Here is a 21,301-nt window from a genome sequence, read left to right as displayed (position 1 = left end):
ATATGCTTCAACGTCCCACAAAGACAGCTGCTATGTTCATAGCACCTTTATTCATAGTAGCCAGAAACTTGAAACAACTAGATGTCCCTCACCTGAAGAATGGATTTTTAAAATGTGGTATATCTGTACAATGGAATAGTATTCAGCTGTTAAAAACAAAGACATCATAAATTTTATAGGCAGAACCCTGTCCCTGAAGGACAAGCATGGTATGTACTAGCATCTAAGTGGAAAATAATCTTTAAAATACAGGTACCATGTTATGTGGCAGAAATTTCTCTGTTCAATCTATTTGCAGCGAGAGCCCTGTGATTGGATATGGAAAAGTAAGGTGAAGCTAGGGGAGCCAGAGAGAGGAAGGCAGGGAGAAACACAAGGGGAGAGGAGAGTGGAGAAATGGCTTAGGACCCGCATGGCATCAAGTAAATTGGTAGACATGAAATCTAAAGGTTGGGAGTATTGGGATAACCTTCTAAATTGTATAGGCATCTTGTGATTTGAGTATTGGCTAATATATAAATCTGTTTGGTTAACTTTAAGCATTAAGAGTTTTATTTCTAGTCCCTGATCTTAGTGGGATTGCTTCAAGTTTCTCTCCATTTAGTTTGATGTTGGCTACTGGTTTGCTGTATATTGCTTTTACTATGTTTAGGTATGGGCCTTGAATTCCTGATCTTTCCAAGACTTTTTAAATGAAGAGATGTTGAATTTTGTCAAGTGCTTTCTCAGTATCTAGTGAGATGATCATGTGGTTTTTTTCTTTTAGTTTATTTATGTAGAGGATTACATTGATGGATTTCCGAATATTGAACCATCCCTGCATTTCTGGGACAAAGCCTACTTTATTATGATGGATAGTTGTTTTGATGTGTTGTTGGATTCGGTTTGTGAGAATTTTATTGACTATTTTTTGCATCAATATTCATAAGACAGATTGGTCTGTAGTTTTCTTTCCTTGTTGGGTCTTTCTGTGGTTTAGGTATGAGCATAATGGTAGCTTCATAGAACGAATTGGGTGGTGTTCCTTCTGTTTCTATTTGATGGAATAGCTTGAAGAGAATTGGTATTAGGTCTTCCTTGAAGGTCTGATAGAATTCTGCACTAAAACCATCTGGTTCTGGACTTTTATGGTGGGGAGACTTTTAATGACTGCTTCTATTTCTTTAGGGGTTATGGGACTGTTTAGATGGTTTGTCTGCTCCTCATTTAACTTTGGTACCTGGTATCTGTCTAGAAAATTGTCCATTTCATCCATATTCTACAATTTTGTTGAGTATAGGCCTTTGTAGTAGGATCTGATGATTTTTTTTTTAATTTCCTCAGTTTCTGTTGTTATGTCTCCCTTTTCAGTTCTGATTTTATTAATTTGGATACTGTCTATGTGTCCTTTGATTAGTCTGGCTAAGGGTTTAGGAACTAGAAACTATCATCCTGAGTGAGGTAACCAAATCACAAAAGAACATACATGGTATTTACTCACTGATAAGTGGATGTTAGCCCAAAAACTTGAAATATCCAAGATTCAACTAACTGACCACACGAAGCTCACGAAGAAGGAAGACCAAGTGTAGATGCCTCTGTCCTTCTTGGAAGGAGTGACAGAATGCTCAAGAGAGCAAATAAGGCGACAAAGTGTGGGACAGAAAGTCAAGGAGGGGCCATCGGGAGACCACTCTACCTTGATATCCGTCTCATGTATAGTCTCCAAAGATAGACGCCAATATGGATGTCAGGAAGTGCATGCTGACAGGAGCCTGATGCAGCTGTCTCCTCGAAGGTCTGCCAGAGTCTGACATATCCAGAGGCTGATGCTCGCAGCTACCCATTGATCTGATCAAGGGTTCCCAATGAAGAAGTTAGAGGTCTGAAGGAGCTGAAAGGGTTGGTGGCCCCAAGAGGAGAGCAACAGTGCCAACCAACCAGAACTCCCCAGGGTCTAAACCACCAGCCTGGGAGCACAAAGGAAGGCACCCATGACTTCAGCTGTATACTTAGGGGAGAATGGCTTTGTCAGGCATAGATGAGAGAGGAGATCCCTGGTCCCATGAAGGCTGAACACCGAGCCACCGAGCGGGGAGGAATTCGAGAGTGGGGAAGGAGAGTGGGGGCACACCCTTGTCGAGGCAGGAAGGGGTATGGGATAGGAGGTTCATGGGTGGTCGGGGGAATTGGGTGAGGGGATAAAATCTGAAACGTATTTTAAATTAATTAATTAATTAATTAAAAAAACAGAGTTTTAGTTCTATTGGGTGCTGTGAATTGTGATATCTACGCATGGATGGCGGTTATTGTCTGGAGTTAAATGGAGTACCGTGGGAGTGGCAGAGTTGCCCCAGGGCCATGCCTAGAGCCATGAAGGCCGTGGAGCTGGCCAGCAGAATGAGCAGCCACGCCATTATCTCATGAGCCCCCTGGCCAGCGCCACTAAGGCGGCCTGCCATTGCCAGACTCTAGTGAGTGAACTTGGCGGCAGAGCTGGGCACCAGCCACCATCATTTCTAATACTTCCCGCTACAATGTCATACTCCACAGACCCAAAGAAGCTAACAAGAGGGAAGGTCCAAAGGAGGAAGCTTGAATTTCACTTAGAATGGGGAATAAAATGGCCATAAGAGGCAGATGAAGGGAGGAAACTGGAAGGGAGGGGGAATGGGGAGGGAAATAGCTAAGAGTTTAGAACTAGGTGTGGGAAATGATAGGAGAGCTGGCTAGATGGCCATAAAAATGAATGAAAATCTGCAACTGATGGGGGAGAGGACATGAGCCATCTCTAGAACAAGACAGAGACCTGGGATAAGAAAGGCTCCCCCAAATCAGTAACTCACTATTGAGGATATGAAACCTCAAGAGACCACCTCCTGTGGCCAGGCAGGAACCCAGTGGAGCAACAGGGCCACCAACCTGCCCATGAAACTTTCAACTCAAAATTTATCCTATCTGCAAGAAATTCTGAGACAGAAACTAAGGGAATGACTAACCAATAACTGGCCCATCTTGAGACACATCTCATAGGCAAGCACTAATCCCTAACACTATTAATGATACTGTGTTATGCTTGCAGACAGGAGCATTTTGTCCTCTGAGAGATTCCACCCAGCAACTGACTCAGACAGACACAGACACACAAACAGTAGATGGAGCTTGAAGACTATCATAGATCCTGAAGAGGCTTGATGCCCTGGCAGAATATATCAGCATTCAACATTGCTCATTCCATTCTTATGCAGTTTAAATTTCCCTGCCTTGCTATTGAGGCCTGTCTTCAGATAGTTAAAAAACCAAAACCAAAACCAAAACCAACCCAACCAAACCAACCAACCAAACCAATCAGCCAACCACCCACCCACCCACACAACCAACCAACCAACCATAGGCCATACAGGTCATTGCCATCCTGATCCCCGATCTCTACCTTTTTCTTCTCATTCTCCTCCTTCTTCTGCACATCTGCTTCCTCACTTCATTCATCTTCCTGCTTTCTTGTGGTACTGAGAATGCACCTTGGGGCTTCAAACATAGTAGGCGAGCTCTCAACGAATGAGCCATATATTAGACCAAAACAGTGAAACTTCTTGTTGTTTTCCCCAACAATGCTATTAGCTAAGCAAGATAGTTTTCTATGGTAGGTATATTTTTAGCAGTGCATCTCACTTTCTCTATTAGGATATAATATAATTTCAAGGAAAAAAGATAAACTATGGACTAAGTAATGGATTTGAATCTATTGCTTGCTCTGTGAATTTGATTGTGTTAGACAACCCTTCTGAGCTCTTATTTTCTACAGCTATATGTGGGTACAGCACCTGAATGCCTAAAAAGGCTAGTTCAAAGAACAGAGTAGACAATGCTTCTCACAGAAAGGAGAATAACTTGGCATCACATCCATAGTCATATATATTTTTATTTCAATTTATTATAAGACATACTTAAAAATACAATCATTTAATTACTAAAAATACAAGAAAAGAAAAGATATACACACACTACGTTTAGTTGGCTTAAAAATCACACTCTCTGGTTTCCTTAAATGTTTGTAAACATTTATTCAAGCTTTTTATTTATGTTTTTGGAAATAAAAAGTAAATTATATGACTTAACTTTTTTGGTGTGTGTGTACCTGTGTGTATATGTACATGTATGTATATACATGAGACTTTCTCAAGCAGTGTGCTGTGACCTGTGGAATTAAAATGCTTCCCTGAATTTACCCACCTCAAATTTTAATTATTATTCTTATCCCTTTTGCTAAAATTTCAGGACATTGGAATTTTCTAATAGGTGACAAATTTAAAGTAAGAATAGAGAATTGAGGAAAAATGCATAAAGTTCATATTTCAAGATAAGAGCAAATCAACAAAAGGCCTTCTAATTAATCACAGTGATTCTCTGTTTTGTGTCTCTTTTCATTGAAATGCATCTTTCTGGTTATACTCTTTAACCAAGCTTGAAAAAATATTAAAGTGAACAATTTTTTTAAGGGAATCATTACATGTCATCCCTAGAAAGCCAAAATATATAAAGGAAAGTTTAAAGAAATAAACACTCTCTTACATCATTTAAAATTCAGGGTTAGAGTGCAGTTTTCACTTTATGGCTAGAGTACCTCCAAGACCACACACAATCTGCCAGGTGTCACACATCATAGATAGTTAATCAATGCATATATGATAAATATATACACGAATGACTAATAGCAATTATTCTACTTACATAAAGTACAAAAGAATTATCACATGTAGAACTCTCCCATTTGTGCATTTGCACACCATGTGTAGCAGCCAATGTAGACGGCTCATTCTTGTCTCCCAGTGGGCTTGTAATGCTGCATTAGAAACATGTAAATTCAAAGACAATTCATTCAATGTAAGAAACTGTGTTTTCCTTGAGGTCAGTTAGGTGTCTGTAGGGTTCCGGAAGTAGATGAACTTGACTGACTGTCACTGAGAGAATAAAGAGCAAGCAGGACTCAGGATGGCAATGACCTGTATGGCCTATGGTTGGTTGGGTGGGTGGGTGAGTGGTTGGTTGGCTGATTTGTTTGGTTGGTTGGTTTGGTTGGGTTGGTTTTGGTTTTGGTTTTGGTTTTGATTTTGGTTTTGGTTTTTTAACTATCTGAAGACAGGCCTCAATAGCAAGGCAGGGAAATTTAAACTGCTTAAGAACGGAATGAGCAATGTTGAATGCTGATATATTCTGAGAATTTAAGAATGAAGGAAAAAAACATTCAGAGATTCAAAAAAGATTGCCTGGTTTATATATATTTTGGGCATTTCACATGGATGATGTTTATATACTTTGTCTAAAGAGAATTATAAAATTCAAAGACATTTGTGATGAAATAAATGCCTTATAGCTGCTGCTTGCTCTTTTCTCTCAAAATGTATCAAAGCATTTGATGACCATCTACTGAAAACATTATTCATGTTTACACCACTTAAAGGTTTGAGTTTGGAATCAAATAGAAAATATTTCCACTGTGCTAAAAAAAGAAAGAAAGAAGAAAGGAAAGAATGAAAGAAAGAAAAAAGAAAGGAAAAAAGAAAGAAAAGAAGAGAAGAGAGGAGAGGAGAGGAGAGGAGAGGAGAGGAGAGGAGAGGAGAGGAGAGAAGAGAAGAGAAGAGAAGAGAAGAGAAGAGAAGAGAAGAGAAGAGAAGAGAAGAGAAGAGAAGAGAAGAGAGCCTGACGGATAAGATCAGGTGCCAACATGTCAGATAATGTTGCTGAAGAGTTGCAAAGGGTGTTCAGCAATGGTTAGTATCCTTATCTATGGTAATAAGTAAAACTCAACCAGCAATAACTCCAAGTTAGGAGTAAGGAAGCTCCCTGCAAAAATAAATGATTCAGGGAGGTTTAGAAGGACTGTAGAGGCAACAGTGGTTAAGAGCTGTTCTTACAGAGGATTAGAGTTACACCACAATACTTTATATTTCTTGTGGCTATTGTAAAGGGTGCTGTTTCTGTAGTTTCTTTCTAGTCCCATTTATCTCTGTATAAAGGAGAGCTACTGATTTTTTAAGTTAATTTTGCATCCAGCCACTTTGCTGAAGGTTTTATCAGCTGTGAGAATTCTCTGGTAGATTTTTTTGGGGGGTCACTTTTATATACTATCATATCATCTGCAAATAACGATATTTTGATTTCTTCCTTCCCAATTTATAACCCTTTGATCTCTTTTAGTTGTCTTATTGCTCCAGCTAGAACTTCAAGTACTATCTTAAATAGAAAGTGGGAAATAGCCTTGAATGCATTAGTACAGGAGAAACTTTCTTGAACAGAACACCAATGGCTCAGGCTCTAAGATCAACAGTTGATAAATGAGACCCCATGAAACTGAAAAGCCTCTGTAAGAAAAAAGGACACTTTAAATAGGACAAAATGTTAGCATACAGATTGGGAAAGGCTCTTCAACAACCCTACATCTGAGAGATTGCTAGTATCCTAAATTCAAAAAGAACTCAAGAAATTAGACACCAATGATCCAAATAACCCAATTTAAAAATGGGTACAGAGCTAAACAGAATTCTCAATAAAGCAATCTCAAATTGCTAAGAAGCACTTAAAGAAATGTTCAAAATTCTTAGTCTTCAGGGAAGTGTAAATCAAAATAACCCTGAGATTCTTACATCTGTTAGAATGGCTAAGATCAAAATCTCAAGTGACAGCATATGTTGGCAAGGATGAGGAACAAAGGGAACACTTCTCCAATGCTGGTGGGAGTGCAAACTTGTACAGCCACTGGATGCCTAGGATAGGAGAGAACATAGGAAGTCTATGGGGATGACCCTATCTGAGATTACTACCAGAGTAGGATGTAGAGACTGACATGGCTGACTTCTATAGGCAGAAAGGACTTCCAGAGGAGGAAGGAGAATATCAATCCTTCCACAAAACCTTCAACCCCAAATTTGTCTCACCTATAAGATGTGCAAAGATAAAAGTAGAACAGAGACTGAGGGAACAGCCAGCCAGTGACTGTCCTACTTGAGACCCAGCGCACGTGAGAAAGCCAATCCCTGACACTGTTAATGATACTCTGCTATGCTTGAAGACAGGAACCTAGCATAACTGTCTCTTGAGAGACTTTATCCAGCAATGGATGGAGGCAGATATAAAGACCCACAGGCAAACATCAGGCAGAGCCTGGTGAGTCTTGTGGAAGAGTGCAAGATAGAAGTGAGCAAGCTGGAGGGGTCAAGGACACAACAAGAGGGCACACAAAGTCAACCAACCTGGGACCCTGGGGATTCACAGAGCCTGGGCCACCATCAGGGAGCCTGCAGGAGCAGGACTTAGATCCCCTACATTTATAGCAAAAGTTCAGCCTGAACTTCCTGTGGGGCCCCTAACCAGTAGAGCAGGGGCTACTATGGTCTCTGTTTCCTGTAATTTGATCCCTTTACCCTATCTGAACTGCCTTGTTTGGCCTCAGAGGGAGATGATGTGCCTAGTCCTGCTGGGACTAGAAGTCCAAGGGTGGGGTGGTGCCCAAGGAGGGCTACCCTTCTCTGAGGAGGAGGGAGAAGGGATTTGTAAAGGTAGGACTGAGGAGAAAGGCTATCATCCGGATGGGAATAAAAATAAATAAATAAATATCTACAATAGTCAGTTAATTTCACGTTCACTTTCTAAATCTCCAGAGCAATGTTTCTTTAAGAAATTGAAGTTCCCCGAAAGGTAAAGAAGGGGCCCCATTACCAGAATCAACTCTCCCCTGGTAAGGAAAGTCTCTGAAAGGCCTATTTCATTTTAGAAATCATATAAATGTTGCTTTCTAACCCATGAAGTTATGCAGAAACCAGTTTATACTTTTACACCATACAGTGTCTTATTTGTGATTTCCATTGCTGTGAAGAGGCACTCTTACAACAGACAACATTTCATTGGCACTGGCCTGCATTTTCAGAGGTTTAGTCTATTATTGCCATGGTGGGAGCCATGGCAGCATCCAGGCAAACATGGCACTAGAGTTTCTGAGATTGCTACATCTTGATCTGAAGGTAGCCCCGAGAATACTGGAATTCCATACTGGGCAGAGCTTGAGCACAGGAGACCTCAAAGCCTGTCCTCACAATGGCATGCTTCTTCCAACAAGGCCACACCTACTCCAACAAGGCCTCACCTCCTCTTGGTGCCATTCCCTAAGGACCAAGCATTCAAACATGAATCTATGAAGCCAAACCTATTCAAACTACCACATAAAGTCTTAACTTTAAAAACACAGTCATATAGCAATGAGCAAATAGTAACCATCAAATTACATCTCTGTAAATCTTTACATTGATTTAGTAATTTTTAATACAAAAAGACGAAGCAGCCATTGGTCTCATGTAGAACATGATTTACATAAATTTATCAATATCTCTTATGTTTATTCTAAATACTGTGTAACAAATCAACACAACTTCCTGGTGTTAAATTAACTCTAATATATTATGTCAGAGTTTTATTGGATGAAAAGTTCTGCATCAAATTACCTGGTCCTCTCTTCAAGGCCTCAGAAGACTAAAATCAATGATTCAACTGGATTCAGCCTCACTTGTGGCCTAGGCTCCTCTTAAGCAATTTGGCTGACAGAACTTGATCTATTGAGGTTTCTGGCTCTCATAGAGACACAGTTTCAACATGTACTGGAGACTATCCATGCTGCTTAGCGTTTCTAAATGTTTCATTTCTGAACTGGAGCCTCTTTTAAGTAGTCTACAACCAACTACCCTCTGCCCCAGCCATCTTACTGCCTCTGCCTCTACAATAGCCCCAGTAGCAACAGATCATGGTTCTCTCGAGGCAGATTCTGCTCACATTCCCAGGCATCCAGCCCCTGTGGTCAGCGGTCCCAAATCCCAGTAACCCGGTGAAATCAAACTCTAGAAGCTTATACTTAATTTTTTAAATAATTAATCAGACTTTTTTATAATTAAGGTACTGTATCTGTGTCAACTACTGAGGATATAGAGCTAATAACATATAAACAAGTTCTACCCTTAGCACTAACAAAATTAAATCACATGTGCAAAAACAATAGGCAATTAAAATAGTCTGTTGAGTTGTGATAGAGGCATAGCACATACTGAATGAGGAGAAGAGGCAGAAGGACTGTAGAAAGCTTATAGTGAATCACCTGGGAAGCCATGTGGTATGTTCACTAAATGTAAAATCAGAGGCTGATAGTTTCAAAGAGGAATGTAAAGGAACGCTTGTTCTAGAACTACGTTCTCAGGTTTATTTTTCAGACATGGAAAAATTTCTGCTCTGAACTCATGTTGGCTGCAATTTATAACAATCTTGAGAACTTAGACAATTCTTAGTGTTTTTGCTAACATATTTTCCTACGCTTATAAAACAAAATCAGAGTTTCTCACCAAATTATCTGTGCTGTGCCCCGTCACGTCCATAATTGTGTGTATGCTTAGGATAACTGTAGAAGGAAGAGATTGCTCTAAGTTTCTTTTTAAAACTTTACTCCATACATAGAATTAGGTATAATCTGGGGAAGTGGCATCAAAGAAATCCTCAAATTTATTTGATCCTTTGCACATCAAAGGCTCATGTGCTCACTTATGTATCAGTCATTAACCATCATTGCCTCATCTACTTTAGTCCACAAAATTTTCTTCAGTAATGGCCCATTTCACAAGTTTTTACTTTCTGTATCTCTAATAGAAGTCCCTCTGACATATCTCCATTCAGGCCACCTTAGAGTGATCTCACTATTCTTAACCAGTCATAGTGTAAATAAGCTTAAGAATGATCAGATAAAATGATCTGTTGACATATGTGTCTACAGATCCATGCTTTTAAAGTAGCCTATGGCCAGCTATAACTAAAAAGTATTATATATGTCTTTTAACGCTTTATATTTTTACACTTATCTCAGATACAAAATTTGAGCTATTGTTTGTAATGTGGAATAAAGGCTAAATACAAATGGATGTATCTTTAGTAGTAAATACTGTGATGGGGTAGCTTCCTGATTAGGGATGGAACTTTGTGCCCACAGGACCCAAGTTCAGGTCCCAGTATCCACATAATGTCTTATAGCCATTTGTAACCCCAATTTCAGGGGACACAGTGTCCTCTTCTGAATTCTGTGGGTCCCAGGCACGTTGGAAATACATACATTCAGGCTAGTAACCATATACATAAAATAAATAAATGTCTCTTGATCTCAGGCCTTTCTATTTTGATTTTCATTAAAAAATTGTTAAGGGATCATGATATATTTCTTAGTACCAAAGTGAAGACTGTATGCTAGATTTGTTGTTGAAGTGGAGAAACAACCAGCAGAGCAGACAGAACTAGGCCTGATGCAGAATGAGAAGAGTTTCCCACTAGAATGTGGTCATGTTTTGCTGCCCACTGAAACCACAGAACCTAGTATCTTTAGTGTCAGGGACATTCTCTCTCTCTCTCTCTCTCTCTCTCTCTCTCTCTCTCTCTCTCTCTTCCCCCCCCCCCCGTGTGTGTGTGTGTGTGTGTGTGTGTGTGTGTTCAACTTCTGGCAAAGAGTCAGCTGTGCTTTCTCAGGGTGATAGCTGATAGCATATATAATCTGGGATTTTTTTATGGGGCAGCTGTGGATATTTTTCTTCTTGTTTTGGGCTATATCCCAGGCAATTGTCATTCTTTCAACAAGTCTCCTAATAGTTATTTCTAAAGACACAGAAAATATTAATTTCTAAGCTCTCATTTGCTCCGCACTGCCCTTGGCACAGGAAGCAATGGGAAACATACTTTCAAAAGCATCTAAGTGTGAGCTCATGCTGGAAACTCTTAATCCTGATCCATTAAGAAAAAAATGGGAATGATTTAGAGGGGCACAGATCAACACCTAAGGAACACACAACCTGAAGGAAAGATGGAGAATGATATCATGAAAGATGGGGGTGGAGGGGGGTAAATGGATGGTTTTGTGAAAAGAGTCCTGGGGCTAAGGTAAGACATGATCAAAGGGGAGCAGAGCTAATGACTTGAAAGCTCCTGTAAATTAATGAGAACACTGGTCTAGGTCCCCTCATAAATAGCTATGTCAACTACGAAGCCGTGTCCTGAGTTCCCCACACAGCCAGAAAACAAGACTCAAGCTCTGATGTGTGACAGTTTTGTGCGTTCAAAACAGATTTACAATATAACTCTCTTCTCAGTGTGTTTATTTTTTCTAGTCTACAACATAAAGTACTATGTGTTTTGTCAGCATCTATTCTCGCAATATTCTTTATTTGGTCATTTACTGTTCAACTTCATGTGGAGTCCTGCATGGTGTTCTTTGATTTTCCTTTTAATCTGTATACTCGCTATCTACCGCATGTCCTAACCAGATGAATCACAGTCAGTGCCACCAAAATTCTGGCTCCACGTCTCTCTCTTTTTTCTTAGATCTTTTGCTTTTTCTGATTTCAACTAACTTATTTACACTCCAGTCGCTGTCCTCCCTCACGGTCCTCCTTCCCACAGTCCCTCATCTCTATCATCCTCCTCCTTGCCTCCAAAACAGTGCCCCCTACCTTCCCTGGGGCTTCAAGTCTCTCCAGGATTAAGCTAATCTTTTCCCACTGAGGCCAGACCAGGAAGACCTCTGCTATATATGTGCCATAGACCTCAGACCAGCCATGTATGCTCCTGGTTGGTGGTTCAGTCTCTGAGAGCTCAATGGGGTTAGTTGAGACTGATTGTGGGGCTGTTAGCTTGTGCAGCAGGAGTTTAAACAGGCTCAGTTGCCTAAGGCCCCCTCCACAGCAGGCTCCAAAGACAGAAAGTCCATAGGTTTAAAAGGTTTATTGTCATGGCGAAAAGTGAATGTGGCTGCACCCCTCTACCTCCAGGGCCGGCCTTTGGTTAAATACTGTTTGTAAGGAAGAGGGTCTGGGGAGGAATGTTTATTGGCTACGCCCCCTGGCCTTTAGGTATCTCATTAATATGGAGATCTCTTGAGGTGGAGGCCTGTAGTCACACCCTCTACCTGTGCTAGGTGACACAAACCTGTCTTTGGAAGGGGCTGTAGGGGCATTGTCTTACCAGTGACTGAAAGGCATGGATCAATGGAGGTCTTGGCAGCTGTGTCAGGAGCCTAGCGTCTGGGGGGTGTGGCGAAATGTATGCTGTCCCTTGTAAGTATGGATACCTCTTGGGTCTCCAGCCGTTTCTAGCCAGTGTTCTACCAGAAACCAAGCTATCCTTTTCGTGGTCCCACAACTGATGATCTTCCTACGGGGTCACTCTCCCATTCAGCTTCTTCAATGACTTCCCTAATTCAACCATAGGGGTCCTCAACTTCAGTCCAATATTTGGATGTAAGTATTCTGTCTCAGTCAGCTGCTGGTGGGTCTCTCAGGGGACATCCATGCTCAGCTCCTGTCTGTAAGCACATCATAGTAATAGTGTCAGGTCTTGGTGCCCCACCATGAGATCGATCCCAAGTTGGGCCAGTCATTAGACCACTTTTCCTTCAGTCTCTTCACCATTTTTGTCCCTGTAGTTCTTTTAGATAAGAACAATTCTGGGTCAGAGATTTTAACTGTGGGTTAGTAACTCAGTCCCTCCACTTGAGGCCCTGTCTATCTACTGGAAGTGGACTCTTACAGTTCCCTCTCCCCATTGTTGGGCAGACGTTTTGGCTAAGGTCAAAGACCCCACTGAGTCTTCAGAGTCTCTCACCCCCTGAGTCTCTGGAGCTTTCTAGAGGGTGCTCCGCCCCCCAGGCTGCTTATTTCCATTCATTCTGCTGGCCATCAGGGCTTCTCTCCTGTCTCTCCCCCATACTTGATCTTGATCCTCTTTTCCCCTTCCCCTCCCCTCTCCCAAGCAGGTCCCTCCCTCTTTCTGCCTCCCATGATTATTTCATTCCCCTTGTATATGGAATTGAAGCATCTTCACTTGAGCCTTTCTACTTGTTACACTTCTTACAATCTGTGGGCTGTATCCTAGATATGCTGTACTTTTGGCTAATATCCACTTATAAGAGAGAACAATGCACATCCTTTTGGGGCTGAGTTACCTTACTCAGAATGATATTCCCTAGTTCCACCCATTTGCCTGTAAAATTCATAATGTCCTCTTTTTTAATAGCTAAATAGTATTCCATTGTGTAAATGAACCACATTTTCTGACTATATTTTTCTGTTGAAGGACATCTGGGTTGTTTCCAACTTCTGGTTATTACAAATAAATATGAACATGGTGGAGCACTTGACCTTGTGGCATGGTGGGGCATCTTTTGGGTATATGCCCAAGAATAGTATAGCTGGGTCTCAGGTAAAACTTTTTCCAATTTTCTGAGGAACCTCCAGATTGATTTCTAGAGTGGTTTTACTAGTTTCCAATCCCAACAGCAATGGAGGAGTGTTCCTCTTTCTCTGTATTGAATACTTATAAAATAAATTTTTAGAAGGGCTAATCTATTAGAGAACAAAAATTAACAAAAATATACATGAAAATAATGTTGTTAGCCAAATGAATTTATATTTCATGTACACTATGGTCATTATTAGTTTTTATATTTATTTATTTTATTATTTTATGTTTATGAGTGTTTGCTTGTATATGTGTGTGAGTGTGCGTCTATGTGTGTGTATGTGTGTATGTATGGTGTGCATGTGTGTCTGTGTGGTATATGGGTGTGTGTGTGTGTTTGTGAGAAAGAGGGAGGGGGAGGGGGAGGGGGAGGGGGAGGGGGAGGGGGAGGGGGAGGGGGAGGGGGAGGGGGAGGGGGAGAGGGAGAGGGAGAGGGAGAGGGAGAGGGAGAGGGAGAGGGAGAGGGAGAGGGAGAGGGAGAGGGAGAGGGAGAGGGAGAGGGAGAGGGAGAGGGAGAGGGAGAGGGAGAGGGAGAGGGAGAGGGAGAGGGAGAGGGAGAGGGAGAGGGAGAGGGAGAGGGAGAGGGAGAGGGAGAGGGGAGACACCTGGTGTCTGTGAAGGTCAGAAAAAGGCCTCAAATCCTCTGAGATTGGAGTGACAGATAGTTTTAAGCTATGAGTCAAACCCAGATCCTTTGCAAAAGCAATAACAAAACAATAACAATTTAACTATTAAGCCAGCTCTCCAGCCTGAACATCATCATGTTATATAATCTTGTTTGAGAGTACTGGTCATTTCTACCAGAAATGAACTTAGGTAAATAAACTGAGTAGTAATTTCTTGTCTACAGTTTCATGCATTCAGCTAGCTCTCTTAAACAAATTAAAATGTCAGTTAAAGGCATAAACTTTTTCTAAAGTATAAATTAATTTTTAAAGGAGAGTTAAACTAATGACTCCTTTAGACAGGAAAAGGGCTCCAAAAACTATGGTGTATTGTTTCTTCATTTTCTTCTTATAACATGAATTCATTTCATTTGTATCATTTTTCAGCATCTAAACTCATGCAAATGATGGTTTTGTTTAGGTTATCACATTTATTATCAATAACTCATAATACTTATTTTGGAATATCAAATTCATTTAAATTTTACAATTCCTTGCATTTTTAATTCATTTGGCAGATAGTTTACTTTAAAAGAAAAAACTGGGTACTGAATGTACAAACAGATCCACTGCAAATGTAACCTGACATTAACTCTCTACAACTCTAAAGGATGGCATTGGTTCATAAATGTATTTAAGTTACAGCAACTTAACTTATTCAAACTGATCAATAGAAGTAAGACAGTACAAGGCGTTCTTCAATGTGATAAAGTTGAAATTCTAATTTAAATTCGTTAAAGTCTGGTTGCCTGGGAATTCTCCAGCAGTCAAGTAGATGAAGATCCTGTTTGCTAGGTGGTAAGGGGACAGCTACACATTTCCTTATGACCACACACCATTTATCTGGCTGAACCCTGGTATTAAACTGATGAACTGTGGAAAGCCACAGTGAAAATGTTCATTAAACTAAGATTGTAAGAGCGAGAGGTGGTGAATGATTCCAAGGAAGCATCATCTTCCCAACACAATAGGACTGACGCACATATAAAGTGACAAAGACTGTTGAAAACATACGCAGGACCTGTACAGGTTCAAATCAGACAAAATCCCAGAACAGAAAAGAGGAAAAGAACAGAAACCCTCACCCCTACCCCATCCCTAACCAAGATGCTACTTGCAATTGATTCCTGCTGAGAGAAGGAGAGCAACTTCTCTCCAGTGGAGTGTCACTGGGTGTATCAACCACACCCAGGGCTGGCCCCATGCCAAAAAAAAAGCTGGCTAACACAAAACAGATTCCACTCCAAATAAGTTTAAAAAGCAAGAAATTGTAAAATTTAAATGAATTTGATATTCCAACATTAAGTATTATAAGTATTTTTCTGTGCTTTCTATGTTGTTTTGTTTTGTTTTTGTCTTATTGAGCTATTTCTTGTTATTGTTGTTTGGTTTTGGTTTGTTATTTTGTCGGGTTTTTTTTTTGGAGAAAGAAAATAAAGTTGGGTGAGTGGAGGTGTGGGGAGCTGGGACGGAACTGGAGGAGGGGAAAGAGTATAAAATTCACTGTATGAAAATTTTTTAAAATAAATGTGAACAAAGTTCATTTAACTAAAATATTTTAAATGTATTAACTAATTTCAATAATACAAGTGTCAGTCTTTCCATTGCTTATTTCGCAATAGAAATTATGGTAAAAAATTAACTATGATGTAATGGAATAGTAGGACTAAAATCCAGTTTAAAAACAATCATCTCAAATGATGTATCTACATATCAAAACCAGCCTTTCATTGGCAAACATGTTCAGTGAGGCATTCCATTTCATATCCATAAGTTTGAATCAGTTCACTGAACACAGTAGGCATTTACAACTCAGGAAGGTGTCTTGCAACCATATCTTTCCTAAATATAAACAGTAGCAATCTCTCTGTGTCTCTCTGTCTCTCTGTCTCTCTGTCTCTCTGTCTCTGTCTCTCTGTCTCTCTCTCTCTCTCCCCTCCCACCCCTTCCTCTCTCTCTCTCTACCTCTTTCTCCCTCCCTCCAGCCCCTTCCTCTCTCTTTCTCTCTCTCTCTCCTTCTCTCTTCCAATCTGAATTAAAGTATTCTCCAAAATAATCCACTTCAAACCAACACTACCACTCATTTTAATCAATTGCAGACAAGACTATAAATTAAATAGGAATTTAATTTCAGAAAAGAGAGGCATTTGTTTTATGAATTACTGGGAGTTTACAAGACCAAGTAGAATACAAGAGTGTTTCCTGAGCAAAACACGTTATTTTCCTTACTGTACAATTTCTATGTACAGCCTCATAGAAGAGTTTGAATTTGAATACTACCATGGAAAATGTACAACTTGGAAATTGTCTTTCAAATAACCTGCAGTGATACAGTCACCTTAAATTAAAGCCTATCTTTGTTTCTCCCCTAAGTCATATGCCTTCATGATTCTGACTTTAAGAGAACATATGTGAAGTTATTTGAATTAGAAGTATGATCTAATACCCGAATACGAGATCTGATGCTACCAAGCACAGCGTGTTAATCCCTTTTGTGATATTCACTCCCTTAGTGGCCTAAGGCAAAAGTCTTTGTCTAGGTTTCAAAGAAATATAAAAGTACGTGGAAATGTGGAAATGGCATGCACCCTCCCAAGCTCTCTACCTCAATCAAAGCGAGAAACTTCCTTGAGATTCAGTTCACGTCTGAAAGAAAACTCAGAAGTGGTGTCTGTAGGCAAATAAAATTCTTGAAGCCTTCTTCTCACCTGAGTATATATGAAACCCTCCCAAGCAGCTCCAGGCAAGTTGAGGAAAGACTCTCAAGGAGATACTGACCCCTGGAGGCAGAGAGGTCTGCCTTTTGGACAGATCTTGTCTATTGTAATTTCAGAGAAACTAAGTAATGAACTGACAAGAGGAAAAAATGAGATGTGTGGCCAATCCCATTGCACACCCACTCTTCCTGTCTCCCCTTCTCCTGTATCCTCTCAAATATTTGTAGAAGACATATCAAGGTCACAAACGCTGGATCACAGATTTGTCTGAAACCACACACCACAGTGCTTAAGCTAAGATTGCTTCTTTTGCCCCCATCTTGAAGCAGAAGTAGTTGTTACTCAACACTAAGCAAAATGCTAGGGGAAAAGATTAAAAGAAAAAATAATCAATCATGTTTACTTAGTATAGTTTACAAACGTTAAATAAATTGCACGAAGGCTTAAAATTAGCAGAAGACAAGAAAGTTAGTTGAAGGTCCATCAAAAATATTATGGACTATGGACGAAATAAAAGTTTTGAAATATTCAGATTCAGATGAAAGTCCAAAAGGAGTGCTGTGTGACAAGTCTCAGTTACAGGTTTTTTTTTTTTTTTAACGCCACCCCCCCAACCTCAATTCCTATATTGACATCTTTGGGTGACTTTATGCTTTTATTCATAAATCTCTACAAACATCATTGAATTCATGTAATAAAAATGGAGAAGAGGCTAGTTGCCCTATCCTAGTTAATTTTCTCTGTCTGAGATAAACACCATGAACAAAAAAAAAACAAAAACAAAAACAACAACAACAACTCTAGAAGAAAAGAGTTTATTTGGCTTACAGGCTCCTCATGGAGACAAGCCAGGCCTGAAGCTCAAGGCAGGAACTGGAGGCAGGAACAGAAGCAGAGACAACTGCTTCCTGAACTACTACTCTCCGTGGCTTGCTCAGCCTGTTTCTTTATACAACTCAGGATTGCTTGTCCAGGAGCAGTGCTATTTATAGAGGGCAGAGCCTTCTTACATCAATCATCAATCAAGAAAATGTCACATGGCGATGGTCACACGACAGTCTGATGGAGACCCATTCTTAACTGTTATTCTCTCTTCTCTGATATGTCTAGGTTAGTGTATCCAGTTGACAAAACAAAAGAAATCTTTCATCCTGTGTGACTAACAGCTTTCAGCAACAGGTAGCCTACATGACCAGTCTTGAACTTCTCCAAGGTTTCTCACTTCTTACAATGACACAAAGTAAAATAATTTATGACACTGAATAGTGCTAATGGACATTATTCCTGGAAAAACTTGGCTCAAGCATTTGATGTATTACTTAAATCCTAATGGCAATGAATGTTTCAAGTGAGAGTGGCTTTGGTTTTAGTTCAGATCATTAACTTTTTGCAGATGTACCAGCGAAGGCCAGGCAGGCACATTTTTCTCCAATAATTCAGCATAAAAATATCTACTCTCACCACCTAAAAAACAAGGAGCATAAGTTAGGAGAAAAAGCAATGCTCCCTAAAATGGATCACACCATCTACTCAGTACGTCAAATCATACTGTGCTTAAGGCTTTCTATGTTACTCTGTTGTAGTAGTTTCCATATGAGTGCTTGTCCATTGAATACCTGAGTTTAGTACTATAAAACTATTAGCTACTTTATTAGAACCTACCGTGTTTTGTTTCCATCTAAATTCTGCTCCTAAGGAAAACAGTCTTTAAATTGGGAAACATGGGGCTGCAAAACCACTCTCTGGACAAAAGAAGACCTCTGACTTTGAATTCCTCCAGAGTGCAAAGCATGTTAGAAGAAGCTTTAAGTTGCCTCTCATATTGTTGGGTATTTTGGGCCATGTGTCCATCTGTGACTCTATTCATGATGTGGAGCTTGAATTGATTGGGTATCTGTTAATATGGAATGCAAATTGTTGGGTAGAGACTGACTTGGTCCTCTAAAAACATATGGAATTTAAGGCAGGGAGATACTTTAGAAATGAAAAATTAAGAGATACTTGTAGGCAATTTAAATATTGAATGTTTGGAGCTTTTGTATTTGCATGTATATGTTTATGCTTAGTGACTAAAGACAGAAATATTTACAATCTTGACCTTTTAATTTAGACCTCATTAAGTCAACATCCAAATGCTGCAGCCCAAGTGTTTTCTACTTCCCTAGAGAGTTAAAGGCCATGTGTAGTGTCTGCACAGTCGACCAGGCCCCATACATTAGTGTGTGCTTCATTTGGAACTCTACAGTGTTGAGTTTCTTCTGATTGGGAGTAAAATAAGTGGAATAAAAAATTAATATCTTACTCCAGATCCCAGCTCAGCCTGATAGTTACACTCTCATCCTTAATTGTACCTGAGGCAAGAAGTTCAGTTGTTTAATCCTTCAAGAATCAATATTATTGGCCTTTAAGATATATTGATTTGATGAATCACACAAAGGAGCCTCTGAAAGTTTTCTGCTAAGTCTCTAACATGTTAAAACTGGATGTCACATCATCTGCACTCTGATGAAGAGTTTAACATTTAGTCAACATGCTGCCATCATGTCATGAAGGTTATAAGCTTCCTTGTCTAGAAGTCAGAGATTCTCACTGCCTATACCTGTATCAAGAAAGGAAATACTGAAATATATAGCTCACCTTCTTATCAATCTAGAAGCCAAGAGTAGGGGAGAGTTGTTTTCCCTAAGATCTAAAATACTATGACTTGGCAAAAATAATGAGGTTGGGCAAATAAAGGACAGATTGTGCTACAATGGTACTGATTAGACAGTGCGGTGGTGCTAGGTGCATATCAGAGTTGTTTCAAGAAGAAATTCATGAACTCATGTTACTGTGCTGAGATTAGAAGGAAGGGAGCTGCCACAAAGATACAGACAACTATGGAAGTAGAATGTAGTAGTAACTTTTGCATCCCTGCAACAAAAGCAACAAAACAATGGGCAGAAACCACTTATTGGAGAAAAGACTTGTTTTGACACACAGTTTCAAAGAGCTCAGTCTTTGTATTGTCTGGGTCATGACCGAGCAGCTCATTCATGGTCCTATGAGCATGAGGTGGAGATTGCTCATGTGGTGAAGGACCAAGAGCAGATAGAGCATCAGAACCAGGTCTGTGCTATCATCTTCATCAGCCTGCATCTAATAACCCACTTACACCTGTTCCCTATTCCCTAAAGTTTCCACGACCTGACAATATATTCCCACCAGCTGGGAAACCAGAAGGTGAAACATCATTCTCTAGAAGGGCATTCAAGCCACGGCACAAAGTGAGAGGGATGCTCTAAGATATTTAGTTCATTGACTGTTTGGAAGATAATCACTGAGTGGCAAGGATCCGGATGTTGCTGTGAATTAAATAAAGCATTAAAAAGAAACTTTGAATGGTGTCGAGATTTTGAGAATATCATAAATAAGAGACAGGCTTTGAGTATGAAAATACAACATAAAAATAACTCCAACAGAAAAAATTATGAGTGTGTCTTCGTAGCCAATGTAGTTGTTGCTCTACCTTCAAGAGTTACAGCTCTTCTGTCCTAACCTCTTTCTAGCTGCTTACAAAGTAAGATCTTGGACATCTAAAATTGGTGTGCCAAAACCACACTGGTCCACATTCTTCTTTTTAAGGTGTTTTGACAAGAATGCAAAAAGTCGCAATAAATTTTCCTTAAATCAAAAGAAGCAAATGACTTGTAACTCAAAAGTCATGCATAAGAGATTTTGAGGGGTGTTATAAGGAGATTACAACTCTCAAGGGTTTTCTTCTGCAGTATCTCCTGCAGAAGATATCTTGCTATCATTACCAACCATTATTCAAATATCAATACTGCGGGCCTAGGAAACAAACAATAAAACAAGCTCACAAAAGAGCCCTTCACCTATCCTTGGTTTTGGCCCCAAAGACATAATCTATCTTAAAATACAGGTTCTAGACAACATGTGGAGCATGTCAGGGAAAGCACAAAATTCCATCTCTTTTACATTTGCACTGCATAGTGTAAACATAGTATAGTTTGTAATACAGTTCTCTAAATAATAGGTCTCTAGACCTATGAGATAACATTCTCCCTGCCCCCATCCAGTACTTCTGTGGCCTGAGAATCAGATCTGCATATAGAGGCTACAGAAGCAGAGAAATGAAATGAACTATTCCTCACACTTATAGTGCTGAATACTGTGCAGGTATAAATGTGTGGCTTTAGAACACAGATGAAGTCTACAACAGGGAGTAGGCAAGTATGGCTGTGAACGTCAATTCAGGGGTTCAGTGGGTAAAGACACTTGCTGCCAAAGCTAATGACCAGGTTCAATCTCTATAACCCACATGGCAGAAAGAATCGACTTCCACAAGTTGTCCTGAGACTTCTAATGGGTGCTATGGCATCAGTGCATGTACACACACACACACACACACACACTCATGCAAACTCATGTGAGTGATCCATCATGATAGCAGTGTTGAAAGTGATGACATCAAGAACAGAAGGGTGATAGGAATAGTTTCACCAGGTTCTCCTTCTGTCTATCAATAACTGGTAGTTCCTCCATCTTCCCCACCTATACTCTTCCCTGCACCCCCTCCTCTTCCATTTCCCCTATTCATTTTAGTTCTTCTAGCAATAACTACACTGCCAG

This window comes from Arvicanthis niloticus, chromosome 4 (assembly GCF_011762505.2).
Source record: "Arvicanthis niloticus isolate mArvNil1 chromosome 4, mArvNil1.pat.X, whole genome shotgun sequence".
NCBI classification, from domain to species: Eukaryota; Metazoa; Chordata; class Mammalia; order Rodentia; family Muridae; genus Arvicanthis; species Arvicanthis niloticus.
Note: the sequence above shows the minus strand (reverse complement) of the source record.